At 40.9% G+C, this 22,212-nt stretch overlaps 1 long non-coding RNA gene across 1 annotated transcript in view; it reads left to right on the forward strand.

Moving 5' to 3' along the window:
• LOC102080714 (uncharacterized) overlaps window positions 1-19,769 on the forward strand; it is a 59,127-nt gene extending 39,358 nt beyond the window's left edge. The window contains exon 3 of the long non-coding RNA XR_265665.2: window positions 19,026-19,769. This is a non-coding gene — a long non-coding RNA (uncharacterized LOC102080714). The remainder of the gene's footprint in view (window positions 1-19,025) is intronic.
• Window positions 19,770-22,212: the final 2,443 nt, after the last annotated feature.

Consider the following 22,212-nt stretch of genomic DNA (forward strand, 5'->3'; position numbering starts at 1 on the left):
GTTGACTGGGTGGAAATTGCATCTTTGTAATGAGTATTAGGTGTGCATCTACATGAATTAAAGCTGAATGAGCCCCTGATTGATCACCTCGTCCCAAATGACGCTGCTTCCATGATCATTATTGTTTAAAAGTGACTAAATCATATCGGGATGATTAAAAGTCTCTGCTCAGAGGGGAGGGGAGATAAAGTAAAGGCACAATGTCTGAGAAATTGCGCTTTCATCCCCAAATTCTGTTTATATAGTTGTGGTTATTTCTGCTAAAGTTCTGGTTGTATTGTCAGAAAGGAGCATGCAACTGAAATAAAGTCAAAGGATTTAAAAAGTAAAGGAAGGAAATTTGACTGATATTGTTTTTGTGGGATTTCAGGACACTACACTACTGATATTTAAACAACTGTAGCTCAAACTGTCGTAAGGGATGGCCTTGATAAATGTCAGTGGGGATTATTTATTATGACATGACTATTTATATTAAGTCAGACAATCCACACCAGCTGCAGTTTAGTACCTCGATCACTCCGACTGACTGGACCATAAGAAAGGACTGACCCACATCTGCAAGAAGTGTTCATGTAACAACCTTATTCTCATTTCAGATGTCACACATTTAGCTTTAATGGGATGATATTATTTTTTTCTGCAACCTGACCACATAAAAGATCTGCGAAGGTAAAAAGAGTGCAAAGTGTTTGAAGTCGGGGCCAAAAAGTCCAGGTGTTTTTACAGGCTTTGTGGCATTTATGTGATCTAAACTATATGTCTGGAGTCGCCTACACAAAAGTGCTAGACATCCCTGCCAGGTATTCACTTACTTCATAAAGAACATTCAACTGTGGGCAGCTGATTTGCTGGAGTTTGGGTCTCAGCCATAAAATCTTGACTGTTTGGACTCCCACTTGACTCTGGCATTTTGTAGAAAAAAGGGCCCCACACATTCAGCAACAGGAGAGACCACACTGAGAATTGAAATGTTCACACGCATTCTGCACTTTTACATTTTGTAATTTTTACATTTGATACATTTACAGGGAACCTGTTATTGTCGTAAGTATACTGAAACGCTGATTTTCTGGGAGTTGTTTGGCACATGTGTGAAAATAACAGCTTTTTGGGAAAAAGCCTACTTAAGAAAAAAAAGCAGACCTTGTCACCTTCTATCTTGACATATTTACTGTACCTGGACACACTAATGTTCTTCTGTAATGTCTTTCTGGTAATTATGCTGCCAAGCACCCTGTTGGGGTAATTATACTAAAAACACCCTCATTAGCAGCATCAAGATGTAAACCCCCAGAAGCCTCACTATCTTTCCCCTTGTGCACCCTTGGAAGGCAAGTTATTGGTCCAACTCCACTTCATTCTTAACTTTCTGCTTGTTGCGGTACATAGCAGGATCATATCGCTGCTTTTCACCCTGGTTGCACTGCATATATTGCCTTGTATGAAGTGAATCGTGTTTCTTCACTAGCTGCAAGTAATACTGTCCTATGGTGTTCATTAAACTGGTCTAAAAGGCATGGACAGCCTGATTTTCTCACAAGGTTGTTGTGGCTATGTAGCAATTGGTTTAAATGAAGAATGCTTCCAAAGCTTACACACAAGCACATCCGAGCTGTTTTCAATAATGTGACTTAATTAAAACTTAATTGCTTGAAGTTCTGTAGAGCAGTGCACCGTAAATATCAGTACCAACAGGGTTTCTCTTTGCCCAAGAAGGCTTTGCTGAAATTTGTACAGAGAAATTGCTTAAATGGCAAACCATTTGGGGGATGGACATAAAGAACGGTAACTGAAAATATAGTGATAAGTTTTCCTGTGCTCATACAAAATGGACATACTACTCACCATAACAAACCAACAAAGAAATGATAAGAGTCTCGAGCTGTGCATTGTCTGGCAATTTGCTCTTTTTAAATTATTCAGAGGCAAGGCTTTTTTATGTCAGCAACTGTGTGTTTTCCAGTGACAAAGCTAGCCTCGCCTAACAGTTTCACTGCGTCTGCCGTTTTATGACTGACATAGCAATAAGCAGATTGTCCAGATATTTATGCCATCTGCAGGCAGGAGAGATAATTAAAGTATATAAATTAATCAACTGCAATTAATTAGAGGCTTTATGTTCACAGCAGTACATCTTTGCATGTATAATTTATATTTATTGATTTGTTTGGTTTCATTAGCCTATAAGATAACAGTGCAAATGCATTAGAGGGGAAAATGCACAATTAGCATGCGGTAAGGGCTGCCGGTAATTGATAGATCAGCGAGCACTGCCTGCAGATATAAAGCTGTGTAAACTGTCATAAGCAGTTACAATCGATGACTGATATTTCGCGCCATATCTCGCGCTTGATTAATGATGTTTTTGAAAGCGGCCCCCCCACTTAATGGGACCCTGATAGGCATGCAGAATTTACTGTTTAATCAGGGGAAAGAATTTATTGCGGTCCAGATCCTGTGTCGTTGCTGGTGGAAATGTATGATTGGTCTCTGTAAGTGCTATGCTGATGTTATTTGGTCCCGTCAGCAGCCAATATGGCTGAGCATTAAGAGCTTTGTGCTTCCCAGTTGATTTTTCATTGACTGTGCTGCCATCGTTCATCACTGGCTGGTTTCCCTTCTGCAGGGCTGGGAGGAGAGCAAGTTGGGAAGTCAATAGCGAGTAACATATTCACAGCATTCCAGCATTTCCGACAGTGCTAACGGTGTGTAAACTGCACTCAAAATGAAAGACACTTGCTTAGTTCCCTGATAATCACCCTGTAATAATCTTGAAATGCAGAGCAGAAAGTTCATACTTTTAGCATTTTGCGTGACTGCATTTTTCTCTTGCATACGCTGCTGAAGTGCACATCCAGGTATGTATTCTATTGGGAGTGGGATTGTGGAGGTTGAGTTTGAACAGAGACGTCATAGGTGTAATCCCATGTCTACTAGATGTTTAGCATTCAAGAAACAATAACACTTTTACTTCACATTCCACCAGTTGTAGCACTGTAAAGGAAACACAAGTCATCTGAGTCGGTTGCTCCTGCTTCGTGTGGAAGACGTTTTGAAGATGTTGTCATTACATGTTGCGTCAATGATAATTCATGTGGCTCTTGCAATATAATTACTGCGAATAGGATGTGGGGTTTATGGGCACCACATGTTGCTGTCTGGGAACAGCTTCTGTGTAGTTTTGATTATGTTGAGGTGGAACGCTTTCTCTGTCTTGCTTTCTGTTAGGTCAAATCAAATACCAACAATATTTTGAGGAAAGGCCTTAATATGTGTATAACTGATGAAAGACTGTAGGTATATATAGTATAGTGTATGCAATATTTTCGACAGTGTCTTTCACAAGCTGTGTCCTACACCTGGGTTCCAGACGTACATACATTTTTGCCCTGTGTCTCAGACAATTTCCTCCCCTTATGTCACTGTAAATACTTACAGAGACACCGCCCCCTGTTTAAGGTTGCAGATATGTGCAGTAGAAGGGGGAGAAGCGATTTGCCTTCTGGTGATGTGCTCCAAATTAGGATCTTACTTTACACCTGCTGGTATCTTCTCTCATTTCCCAGCCTTAGGGCAGCTCCTGAGATTTGTTTAAGATTAATCTTTGGAAAATTCACTGAGGAGCTCACTCTATGTACCTTTCATTATAGTTGCTTTGACTTGGTCTGCTTGCTTATATGAACGTATGCTCTCTTGTCCTCTATGGCAAAAGAATGGTGGGAAACTGTAAATAATGCAAAAAGGTCTGTTGTCTGAAAAGAAACAGTAAGAGAAACCTTTTGACCTTTCTCACCTCCTTCATCCTGGACCCACAACTGAGTTAACAGCTGGAGATGGTTGAGGCCTGCTTTTTTCTCTCATGCTGCTGTAAGAGAAGGTAGAGAGGTAGGCCGCCTGATAACAGAGCCATATTGACATGGCCAGATCGTTGTGGCCTTAAACCCACAACAGGCTATCTGATATCCTTCTAAGAGATCCCCAGAGGGTGAAAGCTTCCATTTTTCTCAACTTGTGTATAAGTAAACTGCAGGACCTGGCTGGGAGGTCAAATCAATCTCTGCTATTTATTACACAGAAATGTGACACTCCATCTTAAATACTCCCATCCAAAGTGATTTAGCCTCGTGTCTGCATTGTGTCTGCAGAGTGTGTGCTAGTGTGTGTACGTGTGCATGCCAGTGAGACGGCGAGAACTGCATTTTACGACCATTGTGCCAAATTGTCTTTTTTCTCAGACTCGTCTCTTGTAAACAAAGATGGGTTAATATGCTCTTTGAAGACAGTTTTATGTAAAGCTTTTAGCCCTGGTGTATGTATCATATTTACTGTAAGTACACTTCAAACAAAGAGGCAGGCTAATGCAATGAGAATGAGTAAAGATTGTAGTCATGCACAGGTCAACTCTTGAACGCGGCGCCTAAATATGATCAGTATCGCATGCTACTTCAGCACACTTTGATGCTTGTTCAGGTTATGTCTGTATTAAACTGTTCAAACAGTGCAGGAAAATAGGACAGTGACACAGTCATTAGCCCCTAAAGGGGGATGCAATCCTATTTCTGTGGGAAGCGGAGCTCTGTTTACTGCGTGACAATGTGATATTGTGTGGCTCATGCTGTCTTAATTGGAAACAGTCTCACCCCACAAAAGGTGCATAAGACCCCTGATTTTGTGAGGCAATCTCATCCCTCCCCTTTCCCACCCCCATATCCCCCTCCCACCTCCTCCTTCCCTCTGAAGAGCAGCACAACCCCCTGAAGCATTTCCTTAATCCTCCGGAAGATCATGCTCTCCCACTAAATATGGTACCTGTGGACAAACAATGGATTTTTCCATAATAATAAGTTGAAGATTTCATTATGAGTGGCTAATGGATGGACAGGTCTGGGTCTGAGCAGATACACAGAGAAGCATCCGTTTGATCAGCAGCATAGGGTTAATCCATGGTAAGAAATAAGGGAGGTTTAGAGGGGGGTGGAGGGTACTATTGAGCTGGGCTGAATTTACAGCCGAGAGGGCTCAGTAAAAGGATGATTTTTAGAGCCTCTCGCTGCGTATTGAAGGGGAGACTGTCTGACAAGTCATCAATGCACCCCGGCGCTGTACTAAACTAATGAAAGCTGCATTTGATCTTCTTCGAAGAGGTTCAATACCTCTCCTGCTATTATTTAAGTCCTCAGCTTCACCCAAACCTGTTTTCAGATCTACAGAAATCATTAAATTGCACAGTGAAGTAAACTGTGTTTGTAAGTATTGGATGAGGAGGAAATATCTAAACTGCTTATAATGTATCCCTGTTGATTGCATCCACTAGACGCTTCCTGACTTGTTTAATGCCTAAGTCTTTTTGCTCTGCTGTCTTCAGCTAAAATTAGCAACTGTTTACATCTTAAAATTACTTTTATTGAATTTACAAATGTTATACATCACACGGGCAACTTTTTTTTTCATGCATTTAAACTTTACTGTTTTTGTAAGTGCTTTGTTTGGTCATCTTGTGTGGTCTGATCACTTTAGTTTTTTCCGTCGTACTTACTGGACTTGAATGTGAACCAGTCCATAGGACAGCATGTGATGCATATTATATGCATCAAAATCAAATTGGTGTTGCCAAACTGTTGTCACCAAATTATAGCTGTAACAGTGAGGTGTGGTGCCAGCCATATTCTTTTCTCATTGAACTAAAATAAAAATAAAGACTGCTTGTTGAATTTAAATTCATGTTCAAAAGTTAAGGGCCACCCCGACTGCACTTGAGAGGCATGCACAGTGAAAGATTTGGTCTGAGCCTGTGCCAAGGAACAGGGCATGCGTCATCTGCTAACATCAATGATGGGGCTGCACCGCAAGCAAAACAGCCCATCCTCGCACTTGAACTGCAGTGATTCAAGGTTATGTTAACTGAAACATGTTGAAGTAATAATATAAACACCGTGATAAACCAGCAGTTGGAAGATTTCAGTAATAAATCTGGCCAGAGGGGGCCTTATTGAAATTTGTGATGACATCAAGTGGTTGTTAGTGTAAAAGTCTCCCATTATGCATCTGTTCTGCATCTATTCAGTGTTCATACTGCAGCAGCATTAAAGGTTTTATTTTTACTGAGTGTTACAAATAAATAAATAAATAGGTCATTAATGCAGCAAATAGGTTATTAAATAGTAAATTGTAAGCCAGACTTAAAGGTCTTCATCTTTCCAAAACTCAAGTATTGTTAAAAAATGTATAATAAATAAATAAATAAATAAGTAAATAACATGAAAAAAGTGTAATTTTTTTTAATAACCCCAAAGCAATATCAAAGCATCATTAATGTAATTTCAGCCTTAGCTGTGCATTCTGAAATCACAGATTTACTTTTGCAGTCACTGACAAAATATAAGATAATAATTTATTTATTCATTTACTGACTTTGTGAGCTTTTTTAAATTTTATATTCTTTTGACAGAATAATTTAAAGCACAAGTAATCTGAAACTGTGGATAGCCTATGAGTGTAAGTGACACCCCCTAATTTTCCCTAACAGTTGTGTTTGGTAGGTTGAAACAGAAGCCATGCGTGTCATGAAAGAGAAAGAAAAAGGTAGTTCAAGAGACTGATGAATGATGAATAGTTGAGCCAGTTAGAGAAGACTGTGAGAAAGAGGAAAGTACAGCTGAATTCTCACCAGGCAGAGAGAGAGGGAGCGAGAGAGAGGGCGTTAGAAGAATAAAGAGCAGAGAGAGATGCATGGCAGAAGAGAGAGCTGCTGGGGATAGGCCTGCTAATCCTCACATATATATTCTCCTAATTAATCCTGATTACCACTTTTTAATCGGCCTGCTCAGGCTGCCCCAGAATAAAGTGACACTTCCTAATGAATTAAATCTGCAATTTACAATTGGTGCACTATTCCCTCCGTTGGTTTTTTCAGCCTCCCGTATTGGTCCCGTGTGGGAGCCTCCAGTCTGTCAGTGGCGTGTGGTCTCACTCCACACTAGTTAACTGCTAAATGCTTGGGTCACACCTGCGCCCTTTTATGGGGTCTGGCAAATCAGTGGGGTTACTGTTGTGAAGGGAATGATCAGTCCAGCCGCCCCTGCTGTTAAATACACGCAAGAGACAGATCTCTATATTCAAGAGTGGCTGTTTTATTTGCACATGGTTATTAGGATAGAAGTATTTTTACTTTGTACTCATCTAAAGCTTTATTTTCCACCAAATCTCCTGATCACTTCTGATATCATAACATCTCCACAGTGTAGTGATTTGCACATTCGCCTAACAAGTGCAAGATTCCGTGTTTGATCCCAGGATCAGAAAAGTGGTGTAAAAGTCTGCCAAATAAATCATGTAGAGCTGCCCACTGTTCTGACCTCTTGTGAATCAGGAAGCAGCTGAAAGTGGCTCCTAACCAGTATGGGCTCACACCAGTAGGACTGTTCATATGTTCTGGGGGTATATACAAAATGCACCAAGCAAACATACTATGTATGAGAGGTTACAGATACATTGGAAATTGGTGTAAAATGGGAAACCAGAGAACTTCTGGTGTCCATTAGAGACCACTCATTGGTTGGAGTACACCCATCTTTGAGCTCAACCTTCATTTTCATTCCTAACTGCACAGCTATGAAGTTTCCGTGTCTTGTACAGCTGTGACTGTGTTGCATTGACAAAATTAAAGCCAACTTTATGGAAATACACCACTCTTTTTTACACAGACATAAATAAACGAAACAGCAACCTTGCTGTTGCTGCTTGCAAAGAGTCGAGGTTGATCACTCAACCTTGATACCGGTCTAGTGTTTAATACAATGAAATGTGTTTTTAGGTGGAGAAAAGGTAAACAGATAGATTGCTGACCTTGCCTTTTACTTCCGGGTCACCAGCACCTGGTGGCCAAGCAGTTTGAGACCACCACCATAATGAAGTCTGTCCCCCTGCGGTCGGGCCCTCTGCCTCCCTCATTTAAAGGGTCCATCCCTGGGAGATGGGATCCTGTGAAGCAGTGATTGTTTCCACGATTAGGTGGGCAGAGTGGTGGAGCCGTGCTGGTGGATCCCTCCCATGGATTCGCTCCCTCCACGCTGCCGAGGCTGAAAAACAATAGCCAGCTGTCGCCCGCTGGCTGATGTGCTTTTGATCAGCCAAATGAAGGCTGCTGGCATTTCTTATGGAGTGGAGATTGCTTATCGATCTATATCAAAATATTCATGCTAATCCCGGGCAGCGGAGACTATTTTCAAGCCGGGTTAGCAATCAGAGCTGCCGTGCTGTCTGGAGCAATTCGCTGAGCTGGGAAGTCTAATCAGCTCAGGGTCCTGCAGTCAAATGCACTTTGCCGTTTAAATTTGGACCCCTGACATTGATGGAGGAGTCCAGAGAAAGGTGTTGACAAACCAAATTGTTTGTTCCAGCACTATTTTGCTAGAGATCAAGTCCAGAGTAATGTGCAGTGAATTTGTTCATTACTAGCTGGGCTTGGAGAGAAGAGGGCTGAGGTTTCGCCCTCTTTCCAGTAGAGAAGGACTAGTGTTTCATGGTTGGAGGGTTAGGGGGGAGTTTGATGGTGATGGTGAGTGTATACTTGCATTTTTGTTGTGTTTGAATGATAGCCACGATACATGATGTGCATGTATTGTTTTTGGTGAATGGTTTGGGAGCGTTAAGAAGGTTTAAAGCGTTTAGAAAAAAGTCATGTGGATTTATTGGGAATTCCTGGACCACTGCGGAGTGTCACATTTTTGCCATTTCCACAGATATGTATCGTAGGTGCACATAAATGTCATGAAAAGGATAAAAGAAATGAAAAGCTGAATTGAAATGGACTCAAGAAGTCTGATTTGTGCTGTAGAAGCAATACATAATGTAATTAATTGTTGTATGACCAAATCCAATTCATTATTTACACGTAAAAATAAAAACATTAATGCGTAAATCCTGTTGAGGGTGTGTGTGTAGCTTCCTTGATCACAGATTATGTTTTCTTACTTCCTCTTGCAAAAGCCCCTCCTCTTTTCAGTGACGCAGAGCATTCTAAATCTGTCCCAGTACGTTAATACTGTCATGCAATTATTGTGCAAAGAAATCTGTGAAGAAAAAGCATTGCCAGAATGGAGAGATTATCCTGCTGGAGGGTTGAAGGGCTAATGTCTTGCCATATGGCCCAGATTGTAATGTGCAGTGTCCTGCTTCAGGGTCAATCATACATCAAGTATTAGTGTCAGGTGGGGATTAATGCTTAATGTTCCCTCACCTCCGACACAGCACACTGTACTCTACCTGGCTTTGGTTACTGCAGTACATGATGTATTTCTTGTTCTAGGTAGTAGTAAGAGAAAAATGAGGAGTTTTGTTGATGTCAGATAGCTATGTTTAAATCAAATCTTTTAAAAAAAGGCCCAAAGTATCTGTTCATTGCTATACTTGTTATTACACTTGCTATTATACGTTAATAATGTTTTTTAAATCTTTTGGGCCAAGAAAACCTTCCTTTCTCGTCTTTTTCTTTTTTAACAGCCTGTCTGAGATCATTTTTCTTCTTGTGTGGCTAGTGTTGCAGAAACCACCGATTAGTGCGATTATTGCTATCGTTGACTGATGCAGGGCCATACATTCTGACAGTGGGTGATTTAGCCCACACTTATGGCATAATGTTGCGCACACTGCAGCCAGGAATGTTTCTCTGTGCATAATCAAGATTTATTTTTTGGCTTCCATGCTGATATTTAGTTTATATGGATTGTTATTATTTATCCAATATAATCTGGTCATATGCACAGCAAAAAGGAAGCTGTAATTTGATGCAGAGTACAGCTAGTAATGCATAACCATATATTATTTGATTATTGCTGCTGTTAAAAGCATCTTAGTTTCTCCTCAAGGCATTTCTCTGTCACATTTTAACAAATGTGTATACTGTATTTGTGTAAGACAGTAATTTCTATGGATCTTGCAATTACCTTAGATGACCTGGTGTCCCCAGTCAGCCCTTGTCACCAGGTAGATTGTTAAGCCAGGTCCTCGCAAAGGACATTAACCTAGATGACTGTATAAGAAATTAACCTCATAATCTCTTTTTGAGTGATTAGAACTAATGGATTCCATTGACATGAGCATCTCAGCATATGAATCCTCTCAAAACAAAGTGGCAAACACAAATGTAGATGGGGCCAAAATATATTGTGTATTGCAACCTTGAAAATCATTGTGATGGAGTGGGTTGCTTACGGGAGTGGGGGTGTGACATGACAAGGTGAGATGTTTCAGTGTGTGAGCGTCTGTGTGTGTGTGTGCGTGCACGTGTGTGTGAGAGGTTCACATATGTCAGACGGCAGGATGTAAGGTGCAGGTGTCGCCAGGCTTTGGTGCTGCCTGTCACCTTGTGAATAAACAGCAGTTGTTCGTCGGGAAAGGCAGGACTGATTCATGTGAGAATGGCGGAACATGGCAGATGGATGTACTTTTTCATATGTGTAAATAGTCGCAGCTAGCTATTAACATACCTCTGTGCAGATGGCAAACTGTAATAAAGTACAGGCGATAAAACAAGCCTCCTCGTCGATGGCTGACGCCCAGCCGATGTTTGTTCATTTTTACATACAGTGCAATATGTTCTGTAGCACAAGGGCACAATAACTAGTGGGGATATTTAGGAGTGCTTGTTGTTCCTGAATAGTAAACAGTTTTAATGTTGCAGTAAAAGCAGCTTGATCTGCTTTGGTTTCACATACCAGAAGTTGAAAACTTAATTTTGTATTCTAAATGCACTTTGTTGTTCTACACCATATTTGATCATTTGAAAGATTTATAAATGATAATAAAATCTCCATTGAAATTTCTTGTCTTATTCAATGCTCTAACTTGAGGACTGGGTTGTATCTCGTCATGTGAATAGAGTCAGAACTACCTAGAGGAGGAGCAGCAGGAGAAGTGGTTGCATGTTGGATCACGGGTGTAAGCTGATGTCGGAGCCACTCTGGCCCACAGCTGGTTCCCCTCCAACTAGATGATCTGCTCCTTCCTGACTCCAGAGACCAGAGGAAGAGGCTGAAAAATCCAGACAGAGAGTGAGAGCAACAGAGACAGACGAGTAGAAGGGGGTAGAGAAACAGTCGGGAAGGGGGAGTGTGAGCGAGAGAAAAAGTGGGGGTGTGTGGCGTCAGCATCCAGATGCACCACAGCCACTCGGTGAAGTCATGTGTGTTTGCGGAGGGCGTGTATGCGTCCGTGGAGCCCAAGGACTTGTCGTCTGGCTGCTGCTGGTTGTGGCAGCCAGCTGTCAGGGGAGCTCAGGGAGAGAGAGGAGGCCAGGTGAAAGGAGGGCCAGCGGCAGACGAGGACTGGAGCCAGCGCTCGCTCACTCCAAATGAATGGTGACAAGAGCGCGAGAGCCATTGATCCACTGGTCACAGCACCCCTAAGGCTGCAACCTAATGTGCTGAAAAAAGAAACATCAGCCCTAGTTGGGGCTCTGGGAGAGAGGCAGCCATCATCGGATGAAACACACCTTACATGCAGATGATAGCAAAAAAGAATGTGGAGGTGGTCATTCAATACGTTTGCACCCATTATGGACAAAGTCAGATGGGGAAATATAGTTGTTAATACCTCAGTTACATATAAAGTTAGATGAGTGAATGCAGCATGGTTTTTATTCTGAGCAATCGCACTTCTTTGCACGTATTGTTACTTGATAGTTGCAGCCTGCAGTGCATAGTGCAGCTTTTAGATCCTGACTCAGTCTGTTTCAAACAAATTAAATATACAACAGTTCGTTTGCTAATAAGCCAACCATTGTGTAAAAATTACCTCAGAGAAGTGTTATTCATTAAATGTGTAACATTGATAGTAATTTTCTTGCAAGGTGTGAGAAGGATTTGTTTTTTTCAGTCCCTCACTGATAACATTTGAGGTGAAACTTACCATCACGCGTATCTTTGACTTGTAGCCATTTCCTAAGATTTTCCACAGACGTTGTTTGAATAATGCCTCAGAGCTACAGTACATGTGTTAGGAGTTAACAAGCAAATATTCACCAAAAATACATGTAAGATGAAACACAGGAAGCCCAAGACACTCTGCAAACAGCATGCAAACATAAAACATTACATTTAACCCAAGTGTTGTTAGAAAAGTGCAGTTCCCATTATTGTTTATCACTAGGGATAATTACCTGCTGTGGTGCACCTGGTTTTGCACTATTCATTTGTCATGAAAAAATTACATGAATAAAAAAGCATTTCCTACAATTAGATTCCAGCAGGACCACATTAAAATTCATCACTTACTAACTTAATATTGAGTAGTGTCTGAAATGCTCTGATTTGGGTCTTACTTGGTGCTGTGACACTTGTAACCCAAGTCAGGCAGTGAAGCAAAGAAGGACCATCTGTGGGTGCAACGCCAAGCTGATTGATTGGTGATGCGGACTGAGGGAGATGATTGATTGATTGAGGTTGGTTAGGTGACAAACAATGCAGCACCTAGCCCATCAAGGTGCAGCCCTGTCAGTGGCAATAATCCCTGATTGCCTTTGCTCCCTGCCCACTCACCAGCAGCACCCCCCACCCTAGCCCCAATCACCCACCCCCGTCCACCTCTTTGTCCATTCCTTTGGGAGAAGACATACAGTTCTGTCTGTACACACCGACAAACACCAAACAGACACGCTGCTTCACCACTCATGTGAAGAAGCACGTATGTACACGTAAACGCTGATTTCAGAACTCTGGGATTCAAGCGTTATTGTCTGAAAATGAGATTAGTTCATTGTGTTTCCTGTCCTCCACTGCTAACTCTCAGCTGTCATCCACTCACCCCCAGCTCTGGTAAATATCAGCAGACTAAGCAAATAACTCTATTTTTTTTAACCACACACTGCATGTGTGTTTGTGGAAAAGTGTGTTTGTGTGTGTGTGTGTGTGTGTGTGTGTGTGTGCACGCGCTGTGTTTGTGTAGGTGTCTGTGTGGGTGTTCCGCCCACTGTTGTGCTGCACACAGTGTTCAGTGTAGCCAATGTGCCCTAGGCCTCTCACGCATATTATTCATATTACTGTTGATTCTAAAATAATTAGTCGCCAGGATATCCCTTTGAGATTGCAGAGATTATCAAGCTCAACTTCAAATACTTCCCAGATTCAGTTAGAACACCACACAGCATCCATTAGCTGGTAAATTTTGTTTCAGGGCATCGGTCAGGTGCTGTTTTATACTAGCCAAAGACAAGCATGGGTCTCTTAGTTTTCTTTTGATTCTGATAGTTCCTCAAAACATGGCCAGTACTCTGTCCAGCTATTATCAATAGATTTATCTGATAATATGATTTTTTAAATAATTTCATTAAGCTCTTTACCACATCCTTGGTTTCTGATATAACTAATTCAAGATTTTAGGTTGCTTTCTTGCATGTTTCCTACATGTCTGACAGTCTGCCCTGGAGCTCTTCCGTTCAATGTGGGCCGGTTGGCAGGTCTGCTCTGCACATTTGGTGCGTGTCCCACACATTTCCTATCGGGTGGGCATCACAGGCATTTTGCTTTAATTGCTAGGCGTTCTCCGACTGAGTGCAGCTTATTTGTATGTTTGTTTGCCTCCCTGCCTGAGCTATTGGTAATCTATTCTCCCTTCTTAGCAGGAGGAAACTCAGGCAGCCAGTGTCTGGATTCATTGAACTGGCAACAGGGTTAGTGCATTATCATGCTGGGTTAGATGTGGAGACATACTTGGCTGGCTTTCCTTGATTGCGTTTAAAGACCAGATAGCTCAACTTTTCTGAGTAGTTTGGAGTGGTACATTTCCATAAAATGTGAAGTTTGCACACACACACAAAAATAAAACATTCGGAGGAACAAAGGCAAAATTTGAAAAAAACAAACATTGTATGTTCAGTTGTTTTCTCATATAAAGGGATATAGTATACAGCATGACTGTGCTGCATACAATTTTTTTTTTTCAGCAGCAGTGTTATTGTGAGATTAGGATTTCTTATCCTTGGAAGAAAAATACATGGATTATCTGTGAGGAGATCAGGCTGTACAAAAAGCAGATTCTGTCCATAATCCATCTCTGAATAACAGATCTACAAGTCAACAACACTAATTATGTTTGTCTAACATTTATATTCTTACTCTCATTCTTTTCAATGAAAAACTAGAATTTATACTGTAAAGGCAGATAAGAGTCACTACAGATCCAACTGCTGTGATAACATTGTTTAGTATAAATAATGATACAGAGGAACTTTGATGAAATCTGTTTTCCTAAGATAAGAAGACCTTGCGAAGAGGGACAAAAACCAAAATGCGGAAAGAGTTCAAGGACCAATAATGTAATAATTCTGACATAAATAAAAATGAAACATTCAATCAATTACATTCCAGCATCGTATCTTTTAAAGATGATAAATGTTTATGAGTTAATACTATGTCCTTGCTATTTCTTTAAAAAGACACTTACTGAGATAGAGCGGAATACAAAAATCACACACACAGCCACATGCTCTAAAACAAGCTCTTGGACCTTCGCTTTATTTTTACAAATTTTTTATGTTTTATTTGAAGCCAGATTACAGGAATTGCTTTATAAAATGTGAATTTTAGAAATATGAGATTGTAACAGTAATAGGGCGCATGTCTACAGCTCAAATTAAATGTACTTGTGGTTCATGGTTCCAGTTGGCAGTGCTGTGGTGGATGAAGTCAGAATTTAAACTTTTTTTTTCTTGACTGATTGCATGAAAGTCAAATAGTCGTGCTTAATGTCTTCAGCAACAGGTGTGACTGAGCTTTTAGTAAAGCCCCTAAAATATCTCAAAACACAACTGTACTTTGTTACAATAGCATTTGACCTTGTCTAAACATTTGAGTTAATCCAGCGCAAAGCCCAGTAATCCTTTGTACTAAACATCACAATCAATCACTGTAAATAACAAGGTGACAGGAAAAAAAAGGAAAAACAAAACTTATGAAAAAAAGGCATCATGCTCACAGCACAGCAGCCTGTGCACTTTTGCTTAAAAGATTATATATAACATGATATTAATGTGAAAATTGCCTTACATTTTAGAGAAATGACGCTGGATTCTTACAGTAGAATTGATCGCAGTGGTGAGGTGCTATAAGTGTGCCAAGCAGTGCTTGAACCTCCTCCCGGCTCACTCATACTTACTCTGTGTGTTGCCGTTAACTGGAGGCCCGTGCAGATTGTGGCACTGTTATACATGGCATCTGAAGCATATTGCCATCAGATTAATATCACTGCATATTAAGGTCTTGACATACCACCAGCACAGACAAGTGTGAAATATGTTGAGGAAGTGTATAATCATGACATCTGTTACCCTTCACGGTAGCTCTTAGCACAATATTAACTGAAGAAATAACAGGTTTAAGTACAGTACGTGCTAACGCTATGATAGCCTGTTTAATTGAAATATGACTTGGGCGTAATGAAGATTAAATTAAACCGGGAGATAATCATCTGACACACAGATAATTGAGTTGCAATCCTCGGGCAATCAAGAATAGCTCAGGGAGAAGAAAGAAATAATCATGGTCCTTTACTAGAGAGGAATAAGCTTATTTCTCTGTGATGGGGGACATAAATTCAGCACTCAGATTAAAGAGTGATTAATCAGGGGCAGTAATCCACAATTTGAGAGGAATCAGAATGACATATGTCTTCTTTATGTAATTTACTTTTCTGTCCCCGATTGTGCTATGAGTGCAAGTGTGTGTGTGTGAGTCCATGTGTGAGTGCGTGTGTGCACGTGTCAGCATGCGTGTGTGTGTTCTTGTTCTTCTTCTGAGATTTCTCATCTCTGCTTGCAGGATGACTTGATGACTGATCCGATTGCAGGGGACGAGAGGCTGGCAAAATGTTTTCATCTCTCTTGCCCACTTAAAATAGCATAGGAGAGTTCTTGTGCTCCCCAAAACATATGGTCCGATGTTGGTGCTTGGTCTTTTTCAAAAGGGATTAGAGCCTGCAGGTCAAAGTGTCTCTGTGTCAGCGGTGGCACCCTGCTGTATTTCAAGTCTGTGCACTGCCAAGAAACAAACATATGAGCTTAGACACCAACATTCATTTATACACCAGTGGCTGTTAGTCCCCCTTGTTTTTTTTCAGGGGAATTTTATCTATCCTCAAGGGTTATTCTGTCACGTTAATTTTTTAGTATTTTACTGTTTTTGCAGAGTTGAATAAAATGACCTTTGTGTGTGCAACACCAGTAGTTGTCCAGCTGTAATTGTTTGACAAAGCAGCAATGAAATACACACTGACCTATGATCATGAGCAGACATAGAATTGGGTCATGTTTTTAATTTGGTCAAGAAAAAGAGCAGCTTAAAAAGAAAAAATAAAGGCCACTTAAAACAGTACATTTTACTCCCCACTCTATATCCCAAAGAATTCTCTTTTTTTAGCCTTTGGAAATTAGTACAACTTCTGCATCAGTTACTCATTGATCACTGTCATAAATATTGACAGTCAAAATTTAACAAACAAGTAGTTATACTCTTCATGTCTTTTTTAAACACAGGGAGTATTCACTTATTATGAACTCTGGAATGTAATGACTCATTAAAATATCCTTTTAGCAGAAATGCCTTAATAAGATGTTTTCTATAGCTGCTTATAAGAGTAGCACAATGCCTTGATTGAGCAGCCCTTTTCAGGCCCTGCCACGGCATCTCCAGAATCTCAACTGTGTTAAATTCTAGACTAGGATTTGTTTCAAAAATAATGCTTTTCTCAGCCATTCTGTTGTTCACCATTGTTACCTCCATGCTGTGAGTTAAAGCAGTCCCTAACCATGATGCTCCCACCATCATGCCTCGCAGTTAGGATATTTTTTCCAGTTTATTATCTTTTTTAAATATCTATGTTTCATCATTTCACCATGACCTCTTTGGAATAGTTTATTTTAGGATTAACCTGCTAAAGTTAGACCTAAACAACACAGGCTTAGGGACCTATCAGTGACCGCTGGTAACCACTGGTCGCTGGTCCCCAGTTCCCCAGGTCGTTGGAAGTTGCTGGCAGTTTCTAAGTAAAATTTGCCGCAAAGAAATATACTGTGCTGCACTGAAAACATCTTTGCATTTGCTTTAGTCTTTTGCTTTTATCTGCAAACACTGAGCGGTTGTGAAACTGAAATGTACGATGCAAACTGAGAAGTAAAGCTGTGCATTTTGTGTTTTTGATGGTAAGGAAAAACCTTTCCTTTAAAGGCAAATCTTTTTAATATCTTAACATCTTTTCAAGATTTACAGCTGCTTGCAAAGTGCTTGGTGTGTTTGCACACAATATGTTGTCTTTCGTGCAGATTTAGGGCAACCACAGCAATCTGCTTGTAACTAAAGCAAAGACGAGGAGGTTTTGCAACCGTTTTCACACAGCTACAGACAGCAACCTCCAGCAAACACTCATCATCCGAGGAATACGCCTATTCCTGCAGTTTTCCAAGGGGTTGGGGTGGCCAGCCAGTCTCTAGGTGTGTGTGGATATGGCCTGAGAGGAACATTAAACTGTTATAACAGCTCAGCCTTTTAAAAGTCTTTTGACTTTTTTTCTTCATTTTTTTTTTATTTTCTTTGTGCCGAATACATTATCCTCCACCATATTCAAGCATTTTTGCAAACTGCAGTTACAGGTAGGAGACACAATTTTGTAAACATATCCAGTTTGTATTGTGATATCCATGCGGTGTGTTCACGTGTACTTCTTGCATATTTCTTCTGAATTTCTGGAATTTAACAAATTAAGAAAATATAGATTTCTAAGTCACAAAGGTTAGAGGTCAGTCAGGCCTCATGCACCCAGAGGCCCATTTTGAATAGGTGAATAATTTAAACTGTGTTCAGTGGGGTAGTGTAGCATTACACCACACAGAGAGAATAAGGATGAAAAAGTCAAATTACCAAGGGCAAAGGGCACAAGTAGGAATCATCCTTAATTAGTGGTTACCATGGAGTCCAGTTCAGTGTACACGGGGAAACAAATACAGGCTAGCAACTGACCGTCAAGACAACACATAGATCACATACATCACACCAGTGAATAAGGAACTAATGAAGTGATTTGACAAAATGTGACTTGTAATTACTGCACATGTAAAAGATTGAAAAACCTGGATACTATTCCAGTCATTCACTGGTTTCACCCTGACAGACTCAACTTGTGTCCAAATGTTGTCAACATTGTAACTGAATTCCTTTCTGTGCCAGCATTATTTGTCCATATTAGTCAGGCATAATAACATTTTTATACGTCCTCATGTTTATTCATTGAATAAAATGCAGCTTTGTGGCTCTGCACACATAACTTTAACTAGCCTCTTCACACAGGCTGTGTTTGAATGTGGTTCTCGTGAATTAATTAGACGTATGGATTTTTAGCCACAGCTTCAAGGACTAAAATCATAAACAATCACAGCAACAAGGTCATAACCTCTGCGTCAAAATGGTTAATCCCCGAGCTGATAACAGCGCTACGAAAGGGAAAAAGATGTTATCCGTGAATCGACTGTCTGCTATTGATGTTGGTGTCATTATCTCCAGATTGGCTCTGAATTAGAACAATGGTCATTTTAAGAACCATTTCCTCTTTCTCCCAGCCTGCTGCATGTGGTACACATTAGGCAACATGCCATTGAGCCAAATATCTTCATTTTTATCTTGATTCATGCCCCCGTATTTTGGACAGATTTATAAAAACTTTGCAATTAAATAACAGTGTATTATTTTGCATCATATTGCATGTATTATATTTCTAAATTAAAACATTTTGCAAAATTGTTTTCAAAGAAAAGACTTTCTATTCAGTTTTATCTATACAGTGCCAAATCACAACAAAAGTCACCTTAAGGCCGGTTATATTATATATTCACAACGTTGTATATAGAACATTTTAACCTCTTTAATCTTATGAATGACTACCAAAATGAAAAGTAAATAAAATATCATGTATATGTTTGCAATGCTGTAAACTATGTGAAATGGGAATCTGTAATCCCACCTCTTTGTGGGTAACTCTAGGCAGCCAGTGGGATGCGTGGCACAAAGAGGAAGGAGGTCGGAGACGGCAGATAGTGAGCTGCAGTGTACTACAGCATACTGGGTCATAGGAGGAGCCAGGAGGACAGAGAGTGTTGTTCCCAGAAGTCGACTGCAGTGAGGCGGGGCGTCAGCCAGCACACCAGCGACCTGCCTTCCCTCCGCCTTCCCAGCTGCTGGGAAAGATGGAGATACCAGCAAATCAGTGTTTGTTCAGCCACTCCACAAATATCCCCTCTCTAGATTGCGTCTGGCCAAGGAAACGGCACTTGACTGGGATTCTGAAATGATTATTGGTGGCAGTGTCCTTCTGGGGCTGCTTTTCTAAATGTGCCAATAAATTTCACATGTCCAGCTTTGTTTTGCTTTCATTAGGCCTCTAATCTCCATCCCAGGGCCAGGCTGATTCTGCCATGAGTGAACTCTCTGTTTTCTCTAGAGCCAGTGATTAATGACTGGACAGCATCATTACTAGTGCTGTGCTCTGGAGTTACATATCTGCTGTTGTTGACACTGCCACAATCAGTGCAACACTATAACATATGTGTTTATATGCCTATACATGCAAGTTATTTGCAGATATCAAGTGGTTGTTTTTAACAGCCAGCGTTATATTTCATGATAGCATATTCCTCATGTACATCATTCCTATCCTCATATTATTTGTGTTTGACTTTTGTGCAAAGTAGCTATTTGTTAAAGACCTTGCTGTGAAAGTGACAGTCACATTATGCTTCTTCTTTCTGAAGTAACTTGTATGTTCATATCTCTTGAGTTTCAACATGGGGTAAGGAACATTAATGGACTTAAAGAATCTGACCTGCCAACAGCCCCACATCTTTTACAACACGGGCATTGTTCATCTTCTCCTTTTAAAATGTATATGCCTTTTGCAGCTAGCTATTAACTTGACATTTACAATGCTTTTATTGAGTCTTGAGTGCATTGATTCATAAAAGTCATGCAAGTACTTATCTCCTAGGATATTAGTCACCCATCCCTCTGATGCTGTAATATCATATTTTTGCTCTTTGTCTCAACTTTGTGCCTCAGGCATGGAGACATATGCATGGCCCGACAAACCATAGCACATTAAACCCCGCCTTGGTGCTGCATTATACATTCAGCTAAGCCGAACGTGTTTCCACATGACTAATAGATGATGCATACTGTCTGGCAGGCGAGGTTTCTACTCTAGTTGAAGGCGCTGGGAACAAGAAACCTTGTTTTTTCAGATAAAGACAGAGTCACCTGTGGAGTAGAGTCAGCAGGTGCCCTGGCTCTCAGGTCTCAACACCTTTATTGTCTAAGGAGCGAGTGTACTGCCTACAAACTGGCTGCTAGAATGGAAGAGAGATGGGAAGGGAGTTACTATAAGCAATTTTGCACTCCTACTATAAAATATGTTAAGAACACCACAAACACCAGTTAGAAATCAAACCCAAAGTTGCTTGAACCTAAAGAGGAAACACTTAAAAAGTATCCATCTCTACCTTGATGAATGATATTTGTACAGCAATGAAGCTTCCATTGTTTATTTTTCCTTTTTCCAGGTGTTATTTTTTTTTCATACCAGATTGAGTATTTCCCCGGCGAGTGAATAAGCCTGTCATTCCCATATTAAACACAATGCTGGTCCAATAAATGGACACCACCTGTTTAAACGGTCAATGTCATGTTAGGGTCAAGCAGGGTCCTGTTTGATTGGCCACATCGAATGGACGGAACACGCCGCATGCCCTCTGTGGTAACTTTAAAAAATGTTCAGGAAGTTTGGTTCACCCTTTACGGCCTAGGACATTTCCTACTACAGGAGTTAAGCACTCAGGACAGGAAACCATTTGCTGTGGCTGTAAGATCTCTTTAATGACTGTCTAACTAGAAACAGGCCGGTCTAATTCAGTGCCTGGAGCCAGCAGGAATGGCCTTGCATCTAGACGTTGTTAGAATATTTACTGCTTCTTCGATGGGAGTCTTTTTGACACTGCTGCAATAAAATTTACAAGGAATCCCTTTTTAGCGTGATGCGAGGCAAAGTGTGGTCAAGAGGGGAAGAAACATGCTTGAAAAAGTAGCTAGCCATTAAAGTTATCATTTGTCTTTGTTTATGTGAATCAGGAACTACGGATGGCTGACATTTAAACAGCATTTGATCGGCTTTGTCCCCGGTTACCTCAGAATACCGTTAGTTGATGGTCAGAATTATCTGACTTTGCAGTATGTCAGAGAGGGTGACTGTGTTGAATTGTATGGCCTTAGTTTTAGTATATGTGAAAGGGTCAGAGTTGTCCTTGGGAGGAAAAAAGCTGCTGATTCAAACATATTGAGCTGTTAATGCCCTCTAACTTTCTCTATACTGGTGTCAAATGTTGTTATACTTCACATCAAAGCCAGTTTCTTCTCAAGGGACGTGCAGGGTAATCATACGATCCTTGGCGCTCAGCACTGAACAACTTAGTGTCTTGGTAACTTTGGGACTGGTAATGGATTAGGGCTGTTCATGTACATGTTCATATGTTACATGCCTATGTGGGTGTCCATGCACTGCCGTACACGGCGCGTTAGTGCTCCTGCTGACTGAGGAAATGAGCTGGGACCACCAGAGGTGATTGTGCATGTGCAAGCAGCGACCAGGATTGGCTTGTTCCAATCACTGACTGACTGGGCCTGTTCTGTGACCCACCAAGCCTCGTGCCCCCCACCCACCACCCTCCCTAAAAACCCTTTGTCTAATAAGCCCAGTGGTGGCCCTTTTTTCTAAAGTGCCACCGTGTCTGGACAAACTGACACACTTCAGTTTCACTGCACCCTTCCACCCTCCTTTCTCTTTCTTCCACTGTGGATTTAAACAAATGCAGTCAAACTCAATTAGAGGAGAGTGAGAGCAGCACAGGAGAGGCGCTGGTAATAGTAACTTTGTTCAGCTGGTTCCTGCTGTGACCAGCCCTCATTTAAATGAGCCGCTTGATAACCCTCAGAAATACGATCCCAGTGAGAGAGAGGAAAGGAGGTAGTCTCTCCACTTTCCTTGTTCCCAGCGGAGCTTCTTTTAACAGGCCTCTCACCTCTCTGATTCAGGGGGCACCTCAGTGACACAGATGAGCCAGTTGGGACAGGGAGGTGGCATTCATTTTCCGCAATAACATGCTAATGCTTATCACATCAAATA

This window comes from Oreochromis niloticus, linkage group LG1 (genome assembly GCF_001858045.2).
Source record: "Oreochromis niloticus isolate F11D_XX linkage group LG1, O_niloticus_UMD_NMBU, whole genome shotgun sequence".
Taxonomy (NCBI): Eukaryota; Metazoa; Chordata; class Actinopteri; order Cichliformes; family Cichlidae; genus Oreochromis; species Oreochromis niloticus.